This window comes from Miniopterus natalensis, chromosome 3 (assembly GCF_054644295.1).
Source record: "Miniopterus natalensis isolate mMinNat1 chromosome 3, mMinNat1.hap1, whole genome shotgun sequence".
NCBI lineage: Eukaryota > Metazoa > Chordata > Mammalia > Chiroptera > Miniopteridae > Miniopterus > Miniopterus natalensis.
This window is the reverse complement of record NC_142083.1, coordinates 18773064-18797242: the sequence shown is the minus strand read 5'-3', so window position 1 is coordinate 18797242 and position 24179 is coordinate 18773064. Positions and strand designations below refer to the sequence as shown.

Here is a 24179-nt window from a genome sequence, read left to right as displayed (position 1 = left end):
AATATCATTTATTAGTGTGGTTTAAATCTTCATATATGGACCAACTGCATATAGCTTTCATCCTTACCATTGTCCTCAAACCTGAAGTTTAGTGTTAGGGTTCAGTGATTTTCTAAGAGCTACATGTGTCCTAGACCAACATGGTCCAGTAGGGTAGCTGCCAGGCACACGTGCCCATTGAGCCTGCAGCAGTCTTAATTGACATGTACTGTAAGTGTAAAATATACACCAAGTTGAAGTCTTATTATGAAAAAAAGAATGTATATCATTACATTAATGTATATCATTAGTGTATTTTTATATTGATTACATGTTGAAATATTACTCTGGATATATTGGGTTAAGTAAAGTGTATTATTAAAATTAATTTTATTTCTTTTTCCTTTCTTTAATGTGACTAGTACAAAATTTAGAATTATGTACATAGCTCTTATGTTATGCCTGTTGGACAGTGAGGTCCCGTGAGGAAATGAAGGTCAAAGGCAGCTAAGTAACTTGCCTGAAGTCTCACTGTAAACACTTTGTATAACGTCAGCTGTTAATGCTTGTTTTCATTCCAATGAGTACTAAGTGGGCTGTGTGTCAAGTCATGATTTTGTGTTAAGCTTGTGAGGGCGAGAAGAGACCCTCGTGTTTCTTCTGATGGAACAGCCAGTCACTGCCTGAACACTTTAAATGATGGGCTCCATTTCAGGGTGCCACTGATGGTGGCTCTTTGTGGCTCCTGGATGCCACTGCCAAATGGCAACCTTTTCTTCATATGTTCTACTTGGTACAGATATGTTTAAGCTGCCTTCTAGCTTCCACTTTTCTCGCTTAGCTTTCATTGGTCCTGAAAACAGATACTAGATGCTGTGCTTTTAAACCCATTTCATAATTTGTATTGTGTCCTAAATATGTCTGCTTAATAATGGCTATTATTTACTCAATGTTATGCTAAATGATGTACCATGAATTGTATCTTTTAGTCCTCACAGGAACCCAGATGAGGTACATACTAGCATGGTTCCATTTCATAGATGAGAAAACAGAGGCTTAGAGAGATTACATAAACTGCCCAAGATGTGGAGGCGGAAGGGTGTATAGCAGAATTCTAGTCTTTGCTATCTGGCTCTTCAGTTCTTGCTCCTGACCACTATCATACGCCGCTCTTTCAGCAGGTGAGATGCTCTGAATAGAGGAATGAATCCACTATTTACAGGGGAAATTTTATTCAAAGACCAGGTGCTCATATTCTAAAACAACCATATAAAACTCACAGGGTTGTAACCATATATAAACTGTACAGTAATCACACAACACACACCGCCTCAATGGTGTTAGAAAATTGTTCCTGGTGTCTGTGGACTTTCCTTTCCTTCAGTCTAGGAGGTATTCTCAGGGAAAGACGTCTGTGCCCATCATCTCCCAGAACAATGGTGAAGGGTTTTGCGGTGTGACTTCAAAGTCCTCAGGTTTCTTCAGTCTCATTGGTATACACGTGCTTACTGCTTAAGCGGTTTGTGTTTATGGAAGACTGGTGTCCATGGTTCGCCTTTGGTGCAGTCTTGGAATATGCTGCTATATCCTGGGATGATCAAATATTAGAGCTGAAGGAGACTGATTTTCTAGTGTAGGGCTCAGCAAATGTTTTCCATAAAGCCCCAGATAGTAAATATTTTAGACTCTGCAGGCCATACAGTCTTTGTTACAACTGTTCAACTCTGCCAGTTCAACTCATTGTAGAGTGAAAGCCACCATACACAATATGTAAACAAATGGGCATGGGTGTGTCCCAGTAAAACATTATTTACAAAAACGGGGACATAATGACTTGCTCAATTTCAACTATGGGCTTGTTGCAGAATAAAATCTAGAAATCACACCTCCTGACCATCAACTTTTTTTCCTGCTGTATTATACTTATTCATATTTAATTTTCTTTCCCACTTTTTAAAAAAATTATGAAAATTTCAAAAATTCAAAATGAGGTAAAATAATATAAAAATCAGCAGCATAACAAGCCTAAGAGAAAAATTACAAATATGATTGATGCTTCCTGTGTCCCCTTCCCAATCTCCACCTGTCAGGGAACCATTACTGATTTTGATGTATGTCATGCCCTTGTTAGTTACATGTATATATCCCCTGAAACAACAACAACAACAAAAACCCAATAATTTTAGAGAAACATTTCTTCCAAATAGCAAAAGGTTAGAAACCTAAATTACCATTAGCAGAAAAATGTATAATTACATTTGGTAAATGATCCAATTTCCCCCCTAACATTCCTGTTTAGAAAGGGATTGTTTGTTTAAAACAGAATTGGTGAGAAGACATGCATAGAATATTTTTTTGAATCTAAAGCTACCTGTAAAGATGTGGGCCTGAACTTCCAGCTGAGTGACCTTGGGCGAATTAATGACCCTCTCTGTGCCTCAGTTGGTAACATTGGAAGAAACGCTAGCACCCACCTCTTGGTGCTGTAGAGCGGTAAAGGAGTTAAGGTATGTAGCATGCCAACAGCAGTGCCTAGTGGTAGCTCTTATTGCTTTTAACATCCATAATTTAAAGTTTGAACTTTTAAGCTTCCATATTGGGAATGAAGATAGTGATAAAATATACTGACTGAAACTGCAGATGTTACTTAGGTAAATGCACTTGCTAATTCTCTAGACTGAGAGCCAGTATAAATTTGAAAATGACCTTGATAAATCAGGAGTGTTGTTGAGAGAAATATTTGCTGAGGAACAGAAGTTCAGCAAGTTGGTATAAAAAGAGATAACATGAACTACAATCCACAGATAGACACCGAGGGGTCATACAGCCTGGGCCGTACCTCAACAGTGGGGACCCGGAGCTTCAGCGGCTGGGTGACAATGCAGGCTTCACCACTCCGCCACAGGATCATCTCAGGCAAGTTCCCAAACCTCCCCAAGCCTGTGTCCTTTGCTGTATAATGTAGATAATGACAGACCTACCACTCGGGGTGGCTGTGAGCTGTTAACACAGGACAAAATTAGATGCCTCTATTACTGATGCTGTCGAGGAGATTATTGCAAGGTACAAGTTTAGTGGCAAAATGACCTGGGTGGAGCAGACTCCTCTTACTAAATGGACATTCCTCAGAAATGCAGTGGATCTGTGGGAAAAAGCCAGAATGACACTGAGATGCCAGAAGTAAGACAGGAATGGTTTAGGAAACCCCTCTCCTTTTTGTGTCACCTTCCTGTGTGTTCCTCCTTGGTCCAAACTTTGCTAGAAAACATGTTTTTTGGCTTGTCTGTTAAAAAGTGATGTGAAGAAACCAGAGGCACAAAAAGATGTTATAAAGGGTGACAATTAGTTTTATGAGAAAAGGTTCAAACATGTGGGGCTGTTTGGTCCAAAGAAGAGCAGGCTGAGGGAGGCTTAATGACAATCTTTAGATAAATGAAAGGTTTTAATGTAGGGAATGTGGGCCAGTTTTTTCATCAGTTTTGTGAAGGACCAAATTAGTGGACATGGACTTAAATTAAAGAGAAGGGACTGCACATCCATAACAGTTCTCAGAAGTCACTGCGACCAACTGTTGCAGGGAGCTGCCAAGAGAGAATGGGAGTGGGCATCCAGAGGTCTGGAGAAAAGCAACACGAGTATGTCATTAAGATGCCCTTTCTAAAACTCTCTCTCAGGCCAATGGGTCTGTTTTTCTTTGGATCTCACTCTAGGCAAAGAATGCAAAAGTCATGCAATTTTCTTATTTTTAGCTCAAACAAACTGGTATTTTCTTCTCACTGATATCTAGGATGTCTATCAAGCTCTTCTGTTCCTGAAGCCACTTTCTTCTGGCCTCTGTTCTCTGGCTCAATTGTGAGGCTGGACTTCCTGTGAGAGCGGCCCGTGGATGTTCATACCTAGTAGACTCCTCTTCTCTTTACCTCTGTCTGCCTTCCCAGGACTCATGCTCACATCTCCACTCAAAATTACTCGCCTCCTTCCTCCATTATCTAAATTCTCTAAGTTGCATGTGTTTGTCTCTATCATTTCTATTTCTAATATTTCTATTTCTAGGACTGGGAATCAGATGACTCAGTGATAGCATCAGTGGTCATCTACTGTCACATGCCTTTATGCTTTGTAATCCAGAGGCTTTATTTCCTGGGAAGCATTGTTTTCTATCTGTGAAAATGTACACATTCGATCTTTTCATAAAAATAAAATTTCCACCTGCCCTGGCTGGTGTGGCTCAGTTGGTTGGAGTGTCATTCCATACTCTGAGAGGTCTCAGGTTCAATTCCCGATCAGGGTACATACCCAGGTTGTGGGTTCGATTCTGGTTTGGGATGTGTATGGAAGGCAACCAATAAATATTCCTCTCTCTCTAAAATCAATAAAAAAATAAGATTAAAGTTCATGCTAACATTATAATACTTATAAGAATAGAGTACATGGTATGGTAAGGTATTCACAAGGGTTTGGCAAATTACTGCCCCTGGGTCAAATCTGGTCCTCCTCTTGTTTTTGTATCTTCAGTGAGCTGTCACTTTTCTTAAGTGTGAAAAAACCCTAAGTGGGAAGCAACACTTACTGTTGGTACCATGAGTTCTTTTGCTCCTTAAAGCCAGGAAACCACAAGATAAAAGTTGGACAAAAAGCATATTCAGAGGTCTAAGGAGGAAAGTCCTGCCTCATTTCTGACAAGAAATTAGCATGTCCAGAAACAGAAATTCACATGCAGGAGCATTAGGTCATGCTCACAAGAGTGTTTATTGAATTTAATAAAGCACTTTCCCAGGATATACTTATTCTGTGTGTGTGTGTGTGTGTGTGTGTGTGTGCATTTGTGTGTGTGTCCATATTATAATGTAGGGTTTGTAAACATTTGATTTTTATAATATGGCTTAGAGAACTATACAATGGACTAGGAGCCAAGACATGAAAAGATGTTACACTCTCTTCTCTCATGCTACACATTAGTATATCCCACAACATTCTATTTCCAGGACAACAGTTCTATTGAGTTCAACAAACATTTCTTGAGCACCCATTGGATGCCAGGCATGGTGCTAGGTGCTGAGGATGCAAAGGAGAGTAAAGCCTGGTCCCTGGCTTTAGGAGCTTGTAGTCAAAAGAGCTCGTATCCTCTAAAACCTTGTATTCTGCTCTCAAGACTCTAGCCATGTGACCCAGCAATTCTACTCCCACGTGTATACTCCAAAGAATTGAAAACAGTACTGAAACAAATACCTGTACATTAGTGTTTATTGCAGTGTTATTCACAATACTGTAACAGTGGGGATTGTAACCCACCCCGCTGTTCTTTTGACACTGTTTCTGTAAATGCTGACTCTGACTAATATGTAGCTGGTAGATAAATAGCATGGTTGTATAAGAATCCTAAGAACTAACTTTAGAAGATACAGACTCCGACCTTCAGTCATCCCAGTTCTGGGAGATTTGCTGACCTTCAACCATAGAACTAGGATGACGTAGAATGAGGATGACGAAGACCAGGATGATGTAAACCAAACCATCACTTGACCAGTTTCTAGATCCTTACTGAAATGGACTGTGCTGGCCTGCATGTAGAGAACTTTTCAACCTCCTCCCCTTGATTTCTTTGTTCTGCTTTCCCTCCCTCCTTACAAAAACCTCTGCATGTACTGAGATATTGAGATGGGTTTTGGATAAGAGTTGCCCATCTTCTTGAGATGCTGGCATTTGAATAAACCTCTTTCCTTTTTAACCAGTACCTGTCTCATAAGTTTGGCTTTTGTGGTGGCAGGCAGTTGAACCTTGGTTCCAGTTTCAATACCAAAAGGTGGAAAAATTTTGCTCACCAACTATGAATAGTAAACAGAACATGGCATGTACATAGAATGTACTATTCTTCAACCATAGAAAGGAATGAAGTTCTGATACAAACTATAATATAGATGAACCTCAAAATTATTATGCTAAGTGAAAGAAAAATGGCACAAGAGTTCATATATTACATGAAATACCCAGAAAGAGGTGGATTCATAGAGACAGAAAGCAGATTGGTGGTTGTCAGGGGCTGGGGGAGGAGAATGGAGGATGACTGCTTAATGGGTATAGTTTTCTTTGGGGCTGATGAAAATACTTTGGAACTAGATAGAGGTTATGGTTGCACAACATTGTGAATATGCAAAATGTCACTGACTTGTACACTTTAAAATGGTTAATTTTTTGTTGTATGCCGTCTTCCTGAATTTCTTCTTTTGACTTCTAGGGCATCTACTCTCTTCACATTCCTCCCTACTCGGCCCCCATTGCCAGCTTCATCTTTTTTTCTTTAACTTGTCAGATTGGAGGCACTTAGAGCCTCAACTTTGAACCTCTTTTCTTCTCTACTTGTCTCACTCTCTTGGTGAAGTCATTTAGTTTCATGACCTTCAGCCCCATCTTTAAACTGATGACTCCCAAATTTAAACTTTCTGCCTGTACTGCTCTTCTCTACCCCAGACTCACATATTCAAGGGCCTACTTGACATCTCCATGTGAATGTCTAATGGATATCTCAAACATAAGGAACTTAAACCTGAATTTCTAGCCTTTCTTAAAAGTTGCTTTGTCCACAGTCCTTCTCATCTCAGTTGATGACAGTGTCAGCCTTCCAGACACTCAGGCTAAAAACCTTAGAGTCATTCTGAACTCCTTCTTTCTCACTCTGTCCCCCAAATCTGTCAGGAAAGCCTTTGCTATGTCCAACCAAAGAAGGAATCATTTTCTGCACATACAGGCTCTGCCTGCTTAGCTATACAGGGTGGGGTCCTTTACAGGTTTGTCTGTGCAGAAGCCATGAGTGATAGCTAGCAGCAGGACTACTTCTACTTAGAGAAATTAAAGCAATAATGGGTTTCTTAACTTGCCTAAAGTCAGGTGAAACTTAATGGTTCCAACCATAGCTTCTAAGCATTCTAAGCCTTGCTGCTTCTTGTGTTCAAACAAGCAATTTGATACTGTGGTGGATTATAAAAATGGTCACTGATTCTGTGCCTTCCTGCATTTGTGCCCTTGTAATGTGATAGTGAAGATCCTCCCATCAAGAGATGGAGTCTATTTCTCCATCCTTTGAATTGAGCTGAAGTTGTGGCTTGCTTTGACTAATGGTATGCAGCAGAATCCCTCCCTCCCTCCCTCCCTCTCTCTCTCTCTCTCTCTCTCTCTCTCTCTCTCTCTCTCTCTCTCTCAATAACTTGGGTTTTCAGACAACCAAGGTGCCCTAGTCGATAGCCAGCCAACTGCCAGACATGTACATGAGGCCAAGAGAAATGAGCCAGCCTCTGCAGCACTCACCAACTGACCTCAGAACCAGCAGCTGATCACAGCTAAATGAGTGACTGTAGCTGAGAACACAGAAGGATCAGAGTTGAGTTTAATCCAAGTCACTGACCTACACAATTAGGAGCTAAATAAAGAATTGGGTTTGGTATTTTAAATCACCAGAGGATATGTTTATTGATTTTAGAGAGAAGAAGAGAGAGAAACATTGATGTGAGAGAGAAAGATCAAACGGTCTCCTGTACATACTGTGACTGGGGATCGAACCTGTAACCTAGGTATGTGTCCTGACTGGGAATTGAACCCTCAACCTCTTGGGATGATGCTCCAACCAACTGAGCCATCTGGCCAGGGTTGTATGACTCTATGTTTTGAGATAATTTGCTATGCAGCAAAAATAAAAATTAAAGATAACCATCTTTAATTTATTTCTCTTTAATTTGCCTAATTAGATTTAAAAAATGTCAATGCAATGACGTGCATGTAGATTATCTTGTTTTCTAATTTGAACTTCAGGCTTTTTACCTTAATTATCTTATCTCCCAAAGCTCACAGATGGGGGCAGCTTTTGTTGTTATACTGCATTACTCTTAGGAACCACATCTAGTTACAAAAAGGCTTATATTTTCAAGAGCCTCAAACAAAGGAAACACAAAGGCAAACCCTTGAAATTTTGAAAGCCTTGAATTGACACTGTGACAGCTGGTTTTTTGAAGTCTTTTCATCTGTAGACTCTAAGTGCAGAAAAAAACTCAAAGTCACCAAAAAGAAGAAATACATTTTAGCCCAGAGGGCCTCACCCACTACCTGTCCAATCATGTTACCTTAGAAATGGTTAAGTAGTTTAAAATTAAAGGTAATTCTCTCTCATTAATCTCAAAAGAAATTATTCTGCCCTGTTGGACAATAATAAAAAGGAGTATTTTAGGGTATTGTTCCTTATGTCAGGACATGAAAATTAGAACCGTCTTTCTACCAGGTACAGTAATAATGCACATGAGTGCCGCATTTATTTTATGAAATTTATAATAAATTGGGAAATCAGAAGTGCATTTCCGAAATGGTATGGGCAAAAACCATTATGAATGTCAGAAAATTTGGGGGGAAATAATATTCTTTTAGGAAAAAACCCAAAACAAAAAACAGCTGTTTTTAAACAGTAGACGTGCAGAAAACCGAATTCCACCCTAACCATTGTTTCAGAAAGTGCAAGAGCTCCCAAGGGGTTCTCTGCATTGTAAATGCTTTTGTCCCCGTTATGAAATCATAGGATCTGCTTATAAAATCTGCTTTTAATTTTCATCAAACCTGGAGGCAAAATGAGAAATATGTCACCGTTTTCTTTTGAACTTTAAAACGATTTAAGTTGGCCAGGGTAGAAAATGTTTCCACATAGGCAGTATTAATCTTCTCATCGTAAAACAACACGAAATAAAATGTATTTTGAAGTGCCAACCCAAAAAATAGTTTCACAAGAAACACATGAGATACTCATGCTAACCTATTTTATGTTAATGGGGGAACAACAATAACCACGTGTGTTTGTGTGTGTGTGTATATCACCTTTCAATAAATATCCCAGAGGCTTCCATTGAAAAACCATGCACTCATGCTGCCATTTAGCCAGGGAACTAAGCAAAATCTTGCAACGAATTAGGAATAGAGTCAGTCAAGCCATTAAGCATAAACTGCCGGATTAGCCTACTAATTTATAAGGTGCTTGTTTTTCTTTCGTTTTGTTCTTCTAATCCTTATTATAAGTTGGCTTATTCTTGTGAATGTATGAGTTATAACTAAGGACTTATTACTAAACCTGACATCCAGGGAATTCTATGGCTTTACAAGCACCTTGTGGGAGTAAGATTACTTTAACAAACAGCAATGGAAATCGTGGGTATTACACATCTGAGTGGAAATAAAATGAGAGCTATTCTCAGTCTATGGGAGTTTATGTCCTCCTGGCTAATGGCTGATTGCCAACAGCCTATGGTCAGTGCATGTAAGATACAACTTATTCAAAGTCATGAGCACCCATTGTTCCCCTAAATTTGGATTTCTCACAGTTTAGACGAGTTAACCTAAGCAGATGATGGACTACTTGCAACAGATTCTGTGTCATGACTTAGTGGTCGTGTAACACACTTTCACCAATGTTCACTGTCCCCAGATACATCACTTGGAACGATGCCTCTCTCTTTGGGAGAAAGCCCTATGAGCACAGTGCCCAAGGCCTCCCTTACTATGACCAGTGCATGTTGCAAACCTGTGTAGGAATCTGCTCTGGCTGGTGGAATGTTCTATTTGGAGGCTTTGAGAAACAAATGAGGCTGCTGATATAATTACTCATTTGGGGAGACTTTTCACAAAGCACTTCCTCTGGGCTCCTGGGACTCCCCCTCAGCTACTGAAGAATTTCCGTTTTGGTGGGCAAACAGAACCCTGGATCCCCCAATCCAACATTCCTTTTTCATCTGTCTGCATTTCCCCCTGTTTGAATCTATTCTTGGTAGCTAGCCACAGATCATATAAACATCTATGAAGTTCATTATGACAAGCCCAAGAACAAAGTATGCAGCTATATTGATTGCAGAAAATATTTATTTGTTGCATGCCAGTGGCATGAAAGCTTTGTCCTGGGCCCTGAATGTAAAGTGAAGGTTTTGCATGTTGTGCATGGAGCCGAAGTTCTCTCTGAGTCAGTGTGTGCTTAAATGTTCACAAAGAGGCAGGCACCCAAGAGAAAGGCCTGCTGTCCTGAAAGTCACAAAATCTGCACACCAAGTTAAAAAGTCCCTACTTGGGAATGCAAGTTACAATTCAGGGACACCCTGGCTGCAGGTGTATTCCAACATGATAGTCCAGACATGCACCATGAAATGTACACGAGTGCTGGGGAATCGATCATCCCAGTTCATGGTGAGACACTTTCTAAAGCTAAGCAGGGGTGTAGAGGTCATCTGTGAATGAATTGAGATAGAGTTATTACCTACGTTGGTCTTTTGCTTTCTTCTAGATATTTCCATCATCATAGTAGAAGTTAACTAGGGAAAGAAGGGACACTTCTGATTTAATTAACATTGATTTCTGACTCTAGCATTCTTCTTTCAGAACTTTGGGTAGGTCACAGATTTCTTGAGCTTCAGTTTCCCTGGCAGAAAAGCATGGATTTTCTTCTTATGTCAACTCATCAGTATTACACAACAGGGCAAGTATAGGCCCACCACAACCTAGTCTTACTTGTGGACTCTGGACTAAGGACCAGCCCATACAAAGAAATTGGCAGTGGGTATGGGGGTAGCAGGGATGGGAGTAGCAGATTCCAGCTCTTCTCTCTCTTCAGGGGGTCAACAATCCTTGTTTTTCAATTCCAAGCACCCCCAAAGCTATTGACCTTGACCAACACCCTGGTTTGTCCAGACTGTCCCAGTTTTAGTCCTAAATGTCATGCTTCCCAGGACCACCCCCTTCCCAGACTTGCAAAAATCAGGATGGTTATCCTAGCCTTAGCTCTAAGAGTTCTGTAGTCAAAGAATTTTAGGAACTTCCCTGAGAAAATATAAGGTGAGGATTCAATTTCAAGTTCATGTGATTTAGCATAAGCTCTTTCCCCTCTCCCATTTGATACCTGGCAAATAGCATTATATTTTGTATAAACCAATGTTGCACTATCAGATTCGATTTCTTGACGTTTTACCTTTCCAGAACTTTACAATGGAGAGTAAATAAAGGATGTTTATTAGGGAGTGTTTTTGAGATTGGCACCTATAAAAAAGAGAGGAAGGAAGTAAGATTAAGTAAGGAAAGTCTAGCTGTGACGCAGTCCTGGTAAAGGCCTCAGCGGACCCCAATAGGAGCTTTGAAACTGAGATGGCTCTTCAGAGTTGACTCATCTTGGGACAAGAGGGCTTGATCTTTATATACACTCCCCCACCCCTGTCAGATCAGTCACTGGTGCAGCATCCAGAGAATGGACGTGACCTTGAGTGGAGAAACTCCTTTGAGCCATGGCAATTTCCATGGGGGGGACACACTGAGAGTTTGGGGGCTGCAGCATTGCCAGCAGCTGGGAGAAAGCCTTCATTCCTGAGGGGACTCTGAGCCACATGACTCAGCCCAGTTTTCCAGGAGTCTTGCTTTCTGCTGGGCAGGAGATTATTAGATTAGCTGGTCTGCACTAACATCTGTGGTGCATCAAAGAACACGGACTGAACCCAATTCAGAAGTTGCTATATAGCAGATTCCTTTTTGGAATGAACCCTGAACAGATAATAATAATTCTTTTAATGTCAGTCTTCTGGATGCTAATTCTGTTTACTTTGCTAGAGACTGGTGGTGAAAACAGAAGCCTGGATTTTAAAATAAGAAAGACAATGGTGCCAGAATACAGGCATGGTTATTATTAATTGTGTAATTATTTTGCGTATTTCCACACAATCATGTTTTGCACACCTTTTTTTTAAAAATTTTTTTTTAAGTTTAAGCATTGCATGATATAAGTACAAATTCCTGCCCTTGCTTTTGAGGGAGGCCTTGGAGCCCTGACACCAAGGAGCAGTGCTGATGGTGGCTAGTGGTCTTGAGAGTCCCATTGCCTGGTACAATTTCTCCAATTCTGCAACACATGGGCATGTGACTGTGGGCCTCAGGTTCCCGGATCCTGCCTCAGAAATGGGTTGGAGACCTTCATTCCAAGGCACTGATCAAAATGTACAACCTCTTGTCTTCCCCTTAACTCATACCTTCTGTATTTCATACTCTTTGATTTATCCCTTCCCTGTTGACCTCCATCCTAAACCATCTGGAACCTCCTGTAAAGACGTTCTCTGTATCTTCAACACATTCCAGATGAATCTGTTGTCCTCCCACAGGGATGCTGTTTTTCTTCAATTAGGCTCTCTGCAGTGGGGGCTGCTCTTTCTCTTACAGTCTACATTGCCTTAATCTGAGAGAGGGGCTCAACACTGTGCTCAACTCCCTCTCCTGGGCCTAGCCATGACTCTACTTCCCTTGGTTAAAATCCTCTTTGTTTAGCATCATGCCATTCACCTAGTCCACTCTGCACCCCTGGGGATCTTTGTCATCTACGGGCTTTCTGATCTCTCTCCCACATTATGGAAAATTGGTACTTGGTTGATGGTCTTGTCACCATCTAAAACATCTGGGGTCAATTTGACATCCATGTAGATAACCCCAAGCATCGTTATCTAAAGCTCCTTGATCTCAGAACTTCTACTGCATTTGAGCAGACTTCTTTCACTAGCACATCCTGCACCCTTTTTATCCCCAAACAACATCACCTCTAAAAACTTCAACAGCAATCACCTACTATTTTGGTTTGAGTCTCACAAGTAGCAGTCTCTGAAGAGAGATTCCAGTACAAGTAGTTTATTAGAAGCTGATCTCAGCAGGGGAGTGGGGAGTGGGGAGTGGGGAGTGGGGCTGAAACAAGGCAGAGAAGGAAGCAGAACATCACTCGGAGTGCTCACCCTGGGGAGCTGGGGAGTTATCCACCGCTGTCCATCAGTCATCGTCTGAAGGGCCTCACGTAGGGGACATTAACTGTTCAGTATTTCTGGCCTGAAAAGGCAGTGAGCCAAAAGTAAGTAACTGTCTGGCCGGAGTAGGGGCATAGAAATAGGGGGCCTTCAGCAGACCTGCTTCACCTACCATCTCGTCTTCCTTAACCCCGCATTTCTCCTAAATATGTCTTTCGTCTTTATTGAGGTCCCTAATCCCTCAACTCATTCATTTTCCGCTAAGTGATCAGGCTCCTGGGAACCACAATTCCTTCCATATGGAGCCTGGTTCCCATGGCCAATTTGAACTTGGTTCTCTGAAGCCTCTCAGCTTCATTGTCTCCTTGTTGGTTGTTTATTTCTCTCTTTTCTTTTTCCTTTTTAACCGCAATTTGGTATTTCCTAACTAAGTGCAGACTTTGATAGCTAGAAAGAATTGCCCACCCAGGCGAACTGGTGCCGCTACCAATTAATGGACGTCTGTCTTCCCAGTTCATTATCTTTTTTTGCGTGTTCTAGGCCAGTTCTCTCTTTAATAACTCGCAGCTCCCTATCTAAACTGCCCCCTCTCTCCTCAAGGCACCTTCTCAGTTTTTTCCCTTTTATTTGCAGTTGATGACTCAGGACAAATTTCTTGGTAGTATCATTTATATTCACTATCTCCGTTTTCTCCTCCCACTCATTCCTCAACCTGCCCCAGTGTGATTTCTGACTTTATTACTCAATGAACACAGTTTTCGCTCCATGCCAACTGAAAGGACATTTCTACTCTCATCTTTCTTCTTAGCAACACTGTTGGATATTTTCTCTTTCTGGAACTTTCTCATCTCTTATTTTCTGTGCCATGGAACTATCTTAGTTTTCTCCCCCCCTCTTATATTTCTGGCCATTTCTTGTTTTTCTTCAGTCTCACCATCTTCTATCTATCCATTGAATGTTTGAGTTCCTCAAGGGTGTGTTTTCGGCCCTGTCCTTTCCTCTATGTTCTTTTCATAAACAGTCTTACTCTAGCGATGCCTGCTCTTTGTGTCTAAAGTTCAGACTTCTCCTTTGAGATCCAGGCTCATGTGTCCAGCATTCTGCTGCATGTTCATTCTTGAATGTCTCAAACACACGTTAAGCTCATGATCCTTCCACAAACCCAACCCACTTACAGTGTACTTCATTTTAGCTACCTACCCGAATGTGTGCAGACTGGAAATCTAGGAGCCAACTTTAGTATTCTTTGCACCTTATCTTGTTGAATTTCACTTCATAAATAGCTTTTGAAATTATCTCTCAATTTTCACCACCACCACCTTTTCTGAGCTATCATCAGTCACTTCTTCCAGGATTACAGAAATGGGTCTATCTTGTCCTCTCCTGACTCCTCTAATCCCTTATCTGGGCTGCAGTTAAAAGCAACTTCATGAAATAGAAATGTGATCATGTGACCTCTACCCCCAGTCCTTCTTCAGATTCTTCAATGTGTTCCTAGTACTTTGAGGATTAAAATGAGCCTTCCTGCCATGTCCTTCAAGGTCCTACCTGGTCTGGTCCCACTGATGTCTCCAGCTTCATCTTTCACCACACTCTATCTCACTCCTTCTGCTCCATCCACACTGACTATTTTTCATCCTGGCTTGGATTTTTGCACATGCTGACCCTCCTCCTGTCTTCTCAAGTTGACTCCACATTGTAGCCTGGAGTCACATCTCTTCACCAAGTGACATGTCCTACTTGTGTTACCTCAGCAAGGAAGGCTTCAGTGATACCTTAGTAGGTCAATTCCCCTCACTGTAAACTCTTATTTTACCATGTAAATCTTCATAGTATCTATCACAGTTGCAATTTTACATTTATTTATATGATTTTTTGATTAATGCCTGCCACCCCACTGGATTTTAAGCTCCAAGAGAACAAGGATAATGCCTATTGTGATGCTAGGGTAATTAATTGGTAGGTGCTCAGAAAATAGTTATTGAAAGAATGGCAATTAATGAATGACTACTTTCCTATTTCTTAGGGAATATAGAGTTCTTAGATGGGAAAGCCCTCATTTTCCAACCTAAATCTCAGTGAGCTTGGAGTCTCAGAAAGGTCTCTGTTCTAGATGACCCCTCAACTGTGTGCTCAATCAACACCCTCCTGATCTAGTTCCAGTTATTCTGTCTTTTCATGTTTCTTTTCTTTTTATTATTTTTTTAAAGTATGAGGTCCTAAGGACAACTTTTGTGAGAACAGCAGCGTTTCTTGTTTTTTTTTAAAATTTTTTATTTATTTATTTTTACTGTATCTTTATTGATTTCAGAGAGAGGAAGGGAGAGAGAGAGGGAGAGAGATAGGAACATCAATGATGAGAGAGAGTCATTGATCAGCTGCCTCCTGCATGCCCCCGACTAGGGATAGAGCCTGCAACCCAGGCATGTGCGCAGACCAGGAATCGATCTGCTATCTCCTGGATCCTAGGTCAATGCTCAGCTGCTGAGCCACGCCTGGCTGGGCTGTCTTCACATGTTTCAATTGCCCTCTTTTGTCTTATTCCTTTCTTGCATCCATTAATGTTTTCAAGCCCCATTAGAAAAAAATTACCCTCCTCAACCTTGCATTTATCTGTTTTTCTTTACAAAGTCCCCCAGATAATACCCCCCACTAGCAATCTCTACTCACTTTCATGTGCTGTCATCTTCTGTCATGACTTTGAAGTGAAATGCAAACCTTTCTCTTGAATTTCAGACCCAAATTACCAACTGGAGACTTGATATATTTACCTGCAGATCTCAAGGGCTCTTCTACTTGAACCTACATGAACCCTTTCAAGCCTGCTCTTCCCCTACTCCTTTAGCACTGGTCAAAAGTACTATCCTTCACTCAGTTACCAAAGCTAGGGTTCTGAAAGTTATTCTAGTCTTTTTCAACTTACTCTCCATCCCAGTTAGTCAGTATGTCTTATCTAATATCTTTGTTAAGTGTTTTTGGAATCTCTGCATTAATCAGTATTGATGCTCATGTTTAGCTCTTAGATTATAATGAAAAGCTCCAAGTGGTCTCCCAGGTTAGCTGGCCCCACAGCTATAGTAATCTTTCTAAAGCACAGATCTGACCATGTGTAACCCATATCCCTAGTTCCGAGACTGCCCCCACTTACACACACAGGCACCTTATACCCTTAGTGCATTGGCATAGCATGCAAGTCCCCATATGATTGCATCTTCACCTTCCCCTCCAGCTGCTCCTCCCATTTCTCCTCTGCTCTAGATATTCCCCAGTCCTTGCTAATCTTGTAATGCCAGGATGTTGCACAGTTTTATGCATCTGTGTCTTTTCACATGCTGCTTCTTCTCCCTACAGTACCTCCCCCCCCCCCGACTTTTGGAAGAATGGTCAATAACTACTTGTTTTTACAGCTCTCCCTGACCTTCCCAAAGAGAGCTGAGCACTCTATCTGCTGTGTTCCCAATGTGCCATGTGCACATTCTGTTAGAACGCGTGCTGGCAGAGCTGCTGCATTGGGTTGTTCTGCACAACTCTAGGGTCCTTGTTCACAAAATGGTGCACAATTAGCACAGTCATACATCGTGGCTCTGCTTGTGAGCTGTTTTTCCATCCTCTGTTCTTAAGGATGGAAAAACAGCTCAGAAGCAGGAGCACAGATGTAAGAATGTGCTAATTTGTGACACACTTCTTGCTGAACATGTTAACTCCAGAGGGATGAAGGCCGGGACATGGGTACATGCTGAGTCAGGATGCTTATGTATGTAATGCAGGGGCTTAAGAGATAAGTCCTGTTGTGCTTTGATGTATCATGCTTATGTGGCAAATTGTGCAAGAGGTATGACAAGAAGGGGCTGGCTCAGGGTGGTGAAGTTCGTGCACAACACCAGCACAGGAAGAGCTGGAAGAACATAAACACACTATTTTAAAATGACCAAAACACAATTGGCCACTAAAAGAGAAGTGAGAATGTCCGTATCTTCATGGCTCGTGTTAATAGTAGGGATCTCTCAAATAAATGCCCCCAGGCTTGAGTGCCCTGCGATGCACAGACTGAGGCAAAGCACTGAGGGAGCTTGGGTGGCTCATTTGTTGATATGTTTGCCCTCCCTCTCCCCCTTCCCTAAAAGATTGAGAATTTCATTAGCTGGGCATTGAATCTTTTGCTTTAAATCAGCAGTAACTTAGGTGGTACCTGAACCACAATGAGTACCTCCCACACCCATTCTAGCCAGAGAGAGAAAACAAAAGAAAGGCTATGGACTTTGACAAGAACATGAACAGTGGTAGGTAACAAACACTAATATAGTGTTTACTATGTGCCCAGCACTTTCTTAAGTGCTTTATATATATTAACTCATTTTATCCTTGTATTTAGCTGCTATAATAACTTTCATTTTACAGATGAGGAAATGGAAGCTAAGAGAGATTAAGTAACCTGGCCAAGGTCACATAGCTAATAAGTAGTAGAGGATCTTCTACCCCACATGTTGTGATGGCAGTTTTGATCTGAAGAGAAGTTGAAGATTTAAAATGAGGTTTCTGTGCAGTTTCATGCCATGGGCCCCCCAATCTCAGTGGTTTTATGTTATTTATTTTCTCTTTTGTCTTTCACCCTTGGAAACCCCTATTTGTGAATAGAGACAATCATCTCTGGGCCCTCATGACATTCTCTTTTCCCTGAATAGTCCTGGTGGGGGGGGGGAGTCAGTGGGCAGAGAGGTGGAACATTCCACTCATGTCTCCTGGGCTTCCTATCTATGTCCTCAGGCTGGGAGAAATTAGCGGGATTTTCTCCCAACATTTTCCCCACTCATCTTTTTGGTTTTGAAACTGCTCCTGGGAATATGAGGTTCTGAGCTACCTTCCCATCTTTGGAAACACCTAGGTTTTTGTGGGTAACACTTTTCAATGATTCAATATGGGCTTTCTTTCCTCATTTGTTTAAGGAGCGTTGATACAATTCATTTTTCTCTAGCCATGCTTTTCTTCATTGGCTTTTGTAAATTGAGCAATTTTACAATTTGGATGCATTTTGTCATCTGACCCCAGAAGTCAAACAATTGTATTTCTTCCAGAAATATTCATAATTTAATTTTCCTTTTTCCTTAGCTTATTTTTCTGACTTGTAGGAAGAACAGAAATGTAGACTTATGAGGCCTGTGAGTCTGAAAGGCAGGAAAAATTCACACCTGGCTGGCATTTGACGAGGATTCCATGTGCTTCATTATGTTCTTGGGGTCCCCAGTGGGTTTTTAAACATATAAGTTAACATTTTTGTGTAGCTCATATTAATAAATAAGAGCTTTGCCTTTTTATTCTTGCTCTAAGGGAGAAAGCAGACATTGTGTTTAATGTGCACTGTACCAACAGCTATGGCCAGATTCCAATTCATTCCTTCATTTAGATCTTAAAGAAGATTTAGTTTAAACAAAGTCCTTCCCACCCCCCAGCCCCCCAACCCCCGGGTGTTTTCTAATTATGTAGTCGGTTGGCCTAAGAGTCTGCCAATGCTGGCTTGTGCTGTTCTTCTTATAGGATTTGTCCTCTTGAAGGCATTCAGGGTTCTTTGATTTCCTTTCTCCTAAAAATAGAATGGCGTGTGCTTATAGTAATTTAGCCTACACTTACATGTTAAGGAAAAAAAAAGTCCATGGATTTCTGCCCTTAATTCTCTCTAAATTACATTTGGTTTGGTTTTTTAAATGGCGCCAAAATAATACATGGTAGTAAAACTTCAGTTTCAAAATTGGGATTTGGTACATTTCCAGTTGTGTAATAGAACCCCCTTACTAAGATTTTTTTTTAAAAAAGAATTCAATAAAAGTATTTTTCTAGGATTAAGTCAAGTCCTATTTAGAAATAAGACTATGGGCTAGGTATGGCTGGATTTCAAATATTAGGTATTTCAGTCAATTGCTCCTATAAATCACTTTTTAAGGTCATGTGTCTTAATTTTTAGTTTGGAAAATATGGTTCCGTGTGTTTTTTTTCTAGGACTGCCAAAACAAATTACCACAGGCTGGGTGGTTTGAACAACAGAAATTGATTTCCTCAGAGTTCTGGAAGCTGGAGCTCCAAGATCCAGGTGCTGGCAGGTGTGGTTTCTTCTGAAGTCTCTCTCCTTGGCTTCTAGATGGCCACCTTCTCATTATGTCTTCACCTGGTCTTTCCTCCGTGTGTGCATATATCTATGTCTTAATTTTCTTCTTTTACAAGGACACCAGTTGGATTGGATTATTAGGACCTAACCATACAACCTTATTTTACCTTAACTACCTCTTTAAAGATCCTATCTCCAAAACAGTCATAGTTTTAAATAGTCAACATACAAAATGGGGGGAGGGCACAATTCAGCCCATAACAGTCCCTATAGGACTGGTCACCTTCTGGTCCCTGGTAGGTACTTGGGACCTGAACTTCTTCAGGATATTCATTACTACACTGAAGAATGATGGTCACTTCAAGAGGCTGACACACTGCTCAATACCACCAAAAGGTACAGAATGTTGCAATGCCCCCCAAATATAATAATATGAATATAATGATATAATATATTATTCTTATGTAATAAATAGAAAAACCCAAAGAGCCTTTAATTAAAAAATAGCTTAAGCTATCAATCACAGAATCTTAGACCACCAACTATGATAAATGACATCTCAGTACTTATCAATTAGTTAAAGTTTATAAAGTGATGGACTAATCTTTCATCACCTATTACTGAAGCAGACACCTTGCTCTGCTATGAGGAAATGAATGCCTCACCCTCCTGCCAAGGAAGAGTTCGTAGTTGAGGATCTCGAAGATGTCAGATACGACAGAGCCACATCCTGGAGTACACTGGGTATCGGCTGGGCCACCCACCATGCCTTCTTAGACCTAGGTCAGATCTGCCCAGGCCCCTCGTCCACCAGACAATAGGAAGTTCAGTGCTGTTGCCAAGACTCCTGTACATGCCTGTGTCACACCCCCAGTCACCTCTGCTTTGAGCTTCCAACTTCTACTGACTTTTTGCCCTTCGCTCTATGTCTTACAGCTGTTCCTTTTTCTTTTTCTTGGCGATAACTCAAACATAGGACATAAGCCTTGCACTTTCTAAAAATCCGCCCCATCCATCAAAATGCAGCGCACACGATGCAGCTGCATGTAGTAGATTTCCGCTGGCAATTTGACGACAAGGAAGGTTACGTCGCAGAGTCGTAGGGCGATGACTTTACAATTGAGTACTAGACCCCCTGTTCTTCTAATGTTATGGGCCTTTCCACCGATTCTAATTCCACTCCTCCACTCTTTTGCTGAATCCCCTTCTGTTCTTTCTTCTTTCCTTCTCTCCCCTCCTGCCTCCCTGTTCTGCTCCGCATCAGCTAATGCTCTTTCATTAAACAAGCAGAGCTGTTCAACTATCTTTCTGTAGTTGGCTTAAAAGTTACGCCCTCAGGGCCTCGCCTTCTACCCCGACGGGCATCACATATTTTCTCATGCAAGCATAGTTCCATCCCCAAAGTGAGCAGCAAGAGCTAAGTGGGAATTAGGAGTTTTCTTTTGATCTTCACTCGAGGATGTGGTTATTGACATGAGAGAGAGAGGAAGGGGGGGAGAGAGAGAGAGAAAAAAACATGATGGGAGAAACACTGATGGGCCTCCTCCCGTGTGCCCAGACCAGGGATGGAACCCACAACCTAGGTATGCGCCATACTGGGAACCAAACCTGCAAACTTTTGGGGTATGGGATGACTCTCCAACCAACTGAGCCACTCGGCCAGGGCAGTAATGAGTTTTCTCAACCTGTTACTCATGCAAACAGATTAAATGTTAGCATCTAAGAAGCAGAGATTTGTACACATTCTGTGAAAATTTAGGAAAAGTGTAGCTAGCCTAGGCTACAAGTGTTTGAAACTTGTCACAGGAGCAGGTGACTCTTTAATGGGGGAGGGTGCCAGGGGATGAAAGGGAAGGAGGGAATTACCCTGCCCCCACCTCCACTCTACTTGGAGGGAGTAGCCTCAGGGTGAGGTGGAGACTGTTGTTGAGCAAAGGGAGCTAGAGGTAGAAGGCTGACCTACTCGAGGAAGAGGGAGGCTGGGCCCTAATTTCTAACAGCTTGTGGTAGGTCTGGAGGTCAAAGCTTTGATTAGGGTGCTATTTGTTTCCCCTAAGAACTGGCTTCTTCAAAAGTTTAAGCCCCTCCATTCCCAAACTGCAGCGCCTCCATTTACTCCTTTGCAGCCAAAGTTCAGCAGGACTAGAGCAGGGAGCTGGATAGGAGGGCGATGAAGGTGTGAGGGTGAGGATGGGGGAGTGTAGGGTCTGTTTATCTGAGCGGATACCTGTTTATCCTTATAGCCAGATCTGAGTCTATAATGGGCAAAAAAAAGAGGAAATCCAGAAGGGCTTTTTGTTTATTAAAATAAGCCCAAGTAAAAGCTACAGACCATACATTGCAGGACTTTAGACAGGGTCTTAAGTATGATCCGATAGCATTTGAGAAAGATTGTTCTGGTGGCTGTTTTGAGTAATGGTCCCACAAGTTGCAGGGGAGGCTTGTACTCCAAAAAGTATGCAGGAAAGTATTAGAAGAAAATTGGATGCAGGTGTGGTCTTTAATCTGAGAGGAAAGAGACACTAAACTTTACTGATATTTAATACTCTACTTCAGAGTAGGACATGTGTATAATTTATAAATAAATGCACACACACTGGGAATGCCTGCTCAGAAATATTTTACTGATGGGGACACAATTATGATCTTTTGCTTTGACTTTAAAATAAACTCCAGGCCCTTTCAGATTTCCCTTTTTGTCCATGGTGGGTAGAGGAGAGGGGTAGATGAGGCAGCTGGAAAGAAAGAGGAAGGTGGTGAATGGCAATGGTATTTAGAATTTGGTGATGGATGGCTTGGGAGTGAACCTTTGATCAAACTCTTGCCCCTCAGTGGAGAAGGCATTGCCTTTCTAGTACTTTCACAGAACTGCCATCATTTCTCTCATGGCATTGGACTCTAACTCGTTCCTTACCAGTCATGTGCCTCTCAGTATTTGGAAGCTGTATTCCTAGCAATTTAGTGGATCCTAAATAAATGTTGCAATGGGAATATTACATTAAGTGTTTTAATAACTATAGTTCAGAAATGAAAGAGATGCATATTTTTGAATAAGAGTGTTCCATATAATGGTAGATGCTCTAAGCTTTTGCGTCAAGAACGAAATAAGAACCCTCCATGAATTGCTGTGGAATTAGGGTTGTTAAGACTGGCTTTATGATTCTGTATTACAGGTTGGAAATTACTGGGGTCAGTCATTTGTTGGTACCCGCTATTTGAAAAATATATGGTGATTAGGGACACTATTAAATATTCATGTTTTATAAACTACCAGAGCCCAAATGAATCATAAGACTTATTTTTTCCTTACAAACATATGAGTCAAAATCAGCCATAAAAGTTATTTTCAAAGCATTTCCTTTTGGATACCTAAGGAATGCTGACTATTCAACAAACATTAGTTGCATAAAGAAGATTTTTGGTCCCATGATCTGGCTGAAGCTTTGCACGAACAGCTGCTTATCTCATGAATGGAATTTCCTGTTAATATTCTTGCAGGCTAATTGTTCATCAGAAGTATAACAAATGTCAACAAATATCCCAAATGTGTTACATCCTAATATTTAAAGAGACAGCAGAAATAGTTCAGATGTTTAACTTGGTTGTGCTTAAAAGGCAACAGCACAACCTTTAGCTTTTGTCACAAACTACTCTTGACAGCATTAATGCTATTCAGAGAAGCCATTTGGTTTAAATGCCCTTTCCTTTAATCCACAGCAGCATATGGCTCAAGATAAGACAAGCTAGGGAAGAAACACAATTGTAACTTCAAACATCGTTATAAAGCACCTTTTTTGGAATGGATATTATGTAGTTTTCATCCCAACTACATATGGAAATAAATTTTCTTAGAATAAAAATGCTTCAAATGGACTCAAATTTCTTGGCAGCAACCACAAAGACATTGGCTTTTTAATGTAAGTTGTTAGGGTGGAGGGCTCTGCGGTAGGAAGTAACCTCACCTGGACACCAGGGTTCAAAGCAGAAGTGGGAATTTGTGTCCTTAGAAACTTTTTGCAACCGAAGACAACAGATTTTTAGAAGGCATTTTCAGTTGTGGTTCCCCCCCCCCCCCTTCTGATAAAATTAGCACTATGCGCTATGGTGCTAATTGAGGTGCAGGTTTTTTGTTTGTTTGTTTGTTTGTTTTCATTAGGAAGGTGCTGTGGGAGGGAGGAAGTTTGGCCACACCGCACTGACCTCCTTCATGCTGTGAATCGTGACTGCTTTTCTTTCCTGAGCCCTAATAAACTCAGAGCGCCTGAGAGCTGGAAATGAACCACAGGTCTCCCCATGTTCCTCCAGATGGTATCAATCTTCATTCCTCTTTCAGATGTGGATGAGAATGGAATCAGGCTTCTAGAAACCAGGGCTCCCCTCTCATCTGGTTGGCATCTTTCCCTGGAGAGGAGGGTTGTACCTGCGCAGGCACTGGGAGCCCCTTTTGGGCTACTAGGAGGGAAGTTTAATTACTCCCACCTCTGGTATCTTGGCTGTTCCTGCACGCCTGTTAACTCTTTCTCCTGGACACTCGTGTTTAATGACCTCCACGTCCATGACCGCCAGCACCCACACATCGCCACCACCCTCCTCTCACCCTTGGAAGAAGGCTTGGTGAGTGACTGAACACAGAGTGGTGTGATCTACAGGTGTAACCAATGTTCTATGTTTATACATAGTGTTTTTATAGTTCTGTGTGTTTGTTTTTGCTAAAATTCTACCTAAACTTAATGAAGATATAGTTCCTGCTAGCTATTTAGAAATAAGGAGTAACTTCTAGATAAATCTAGGACAGGTCATCAAACTATAGCCCACAGCTGAACGGGGTCCAATGCCTGTTTTTGTAAACACAGTTTTACCGGGTCACAGCCACACTCATTCTGACATCCCCTGTGTGGCCGCTTTCAAACTACAATGGCAGAGTTGAGTAGCTGCAACAGCGCCTGTGTGCCCTGCAAAGCCTGAAGTGTTTACTTACTATTTTGTCCTGCAGAGGAAAAGTTCACCGACTCCTGATCCAGGTGAGTGACTTTCTCGTCAGCTGGTAGTGTGGTCCTGCACCTTCAGGATGTGGGAGGAAGGAAAGTGAGAGGAATGAAAACTCCATTTTTCTCCTAAGTCAGGAATGTCTAGTTGGGAGGAACAAATTCAAATTCCCTTTTCTGTGTATGTTCTTTGAAGGGTTTTGTTTTGCTTTGTTGTTTTTTTTTTTGTTTTTGTTTTTGTTTTTGAGGGAACTGTTACTAGATTTATATTTGGCAGAACTACAGTCAGGTTTCATCTGTGATTTGCTGCGTAGCGGTTAAACTCATGGGCTCTGG

General features: G+C 41.4%; 1 long non-coding RNA gene across 1 annotated transcript in view; it reads right to left on the bottom strand.

Annotated features, from left to right (window-relative positions):
* Window positions 1-834: 834 nt before the first annotated feature.
* Window positions 835-24179, bottom strand: part of LOC107540552 (uncharacterized) — a 46138-nt gene continuing 22793 nt past the window's right edge. The window contains exons 3-4 of the long non-coding RNA XR_001603528.2: window positions 23837-23919; window positions 835-1567 (exon numbers count right to left, since the gene is read on the bottom strand). This is a non-coding gene — a long non-coding RNA (uncharacterized LOC107540552). The remainder of the gene's footprint in view (window positions 1568-23836; window positions 23920-24179) is intronic.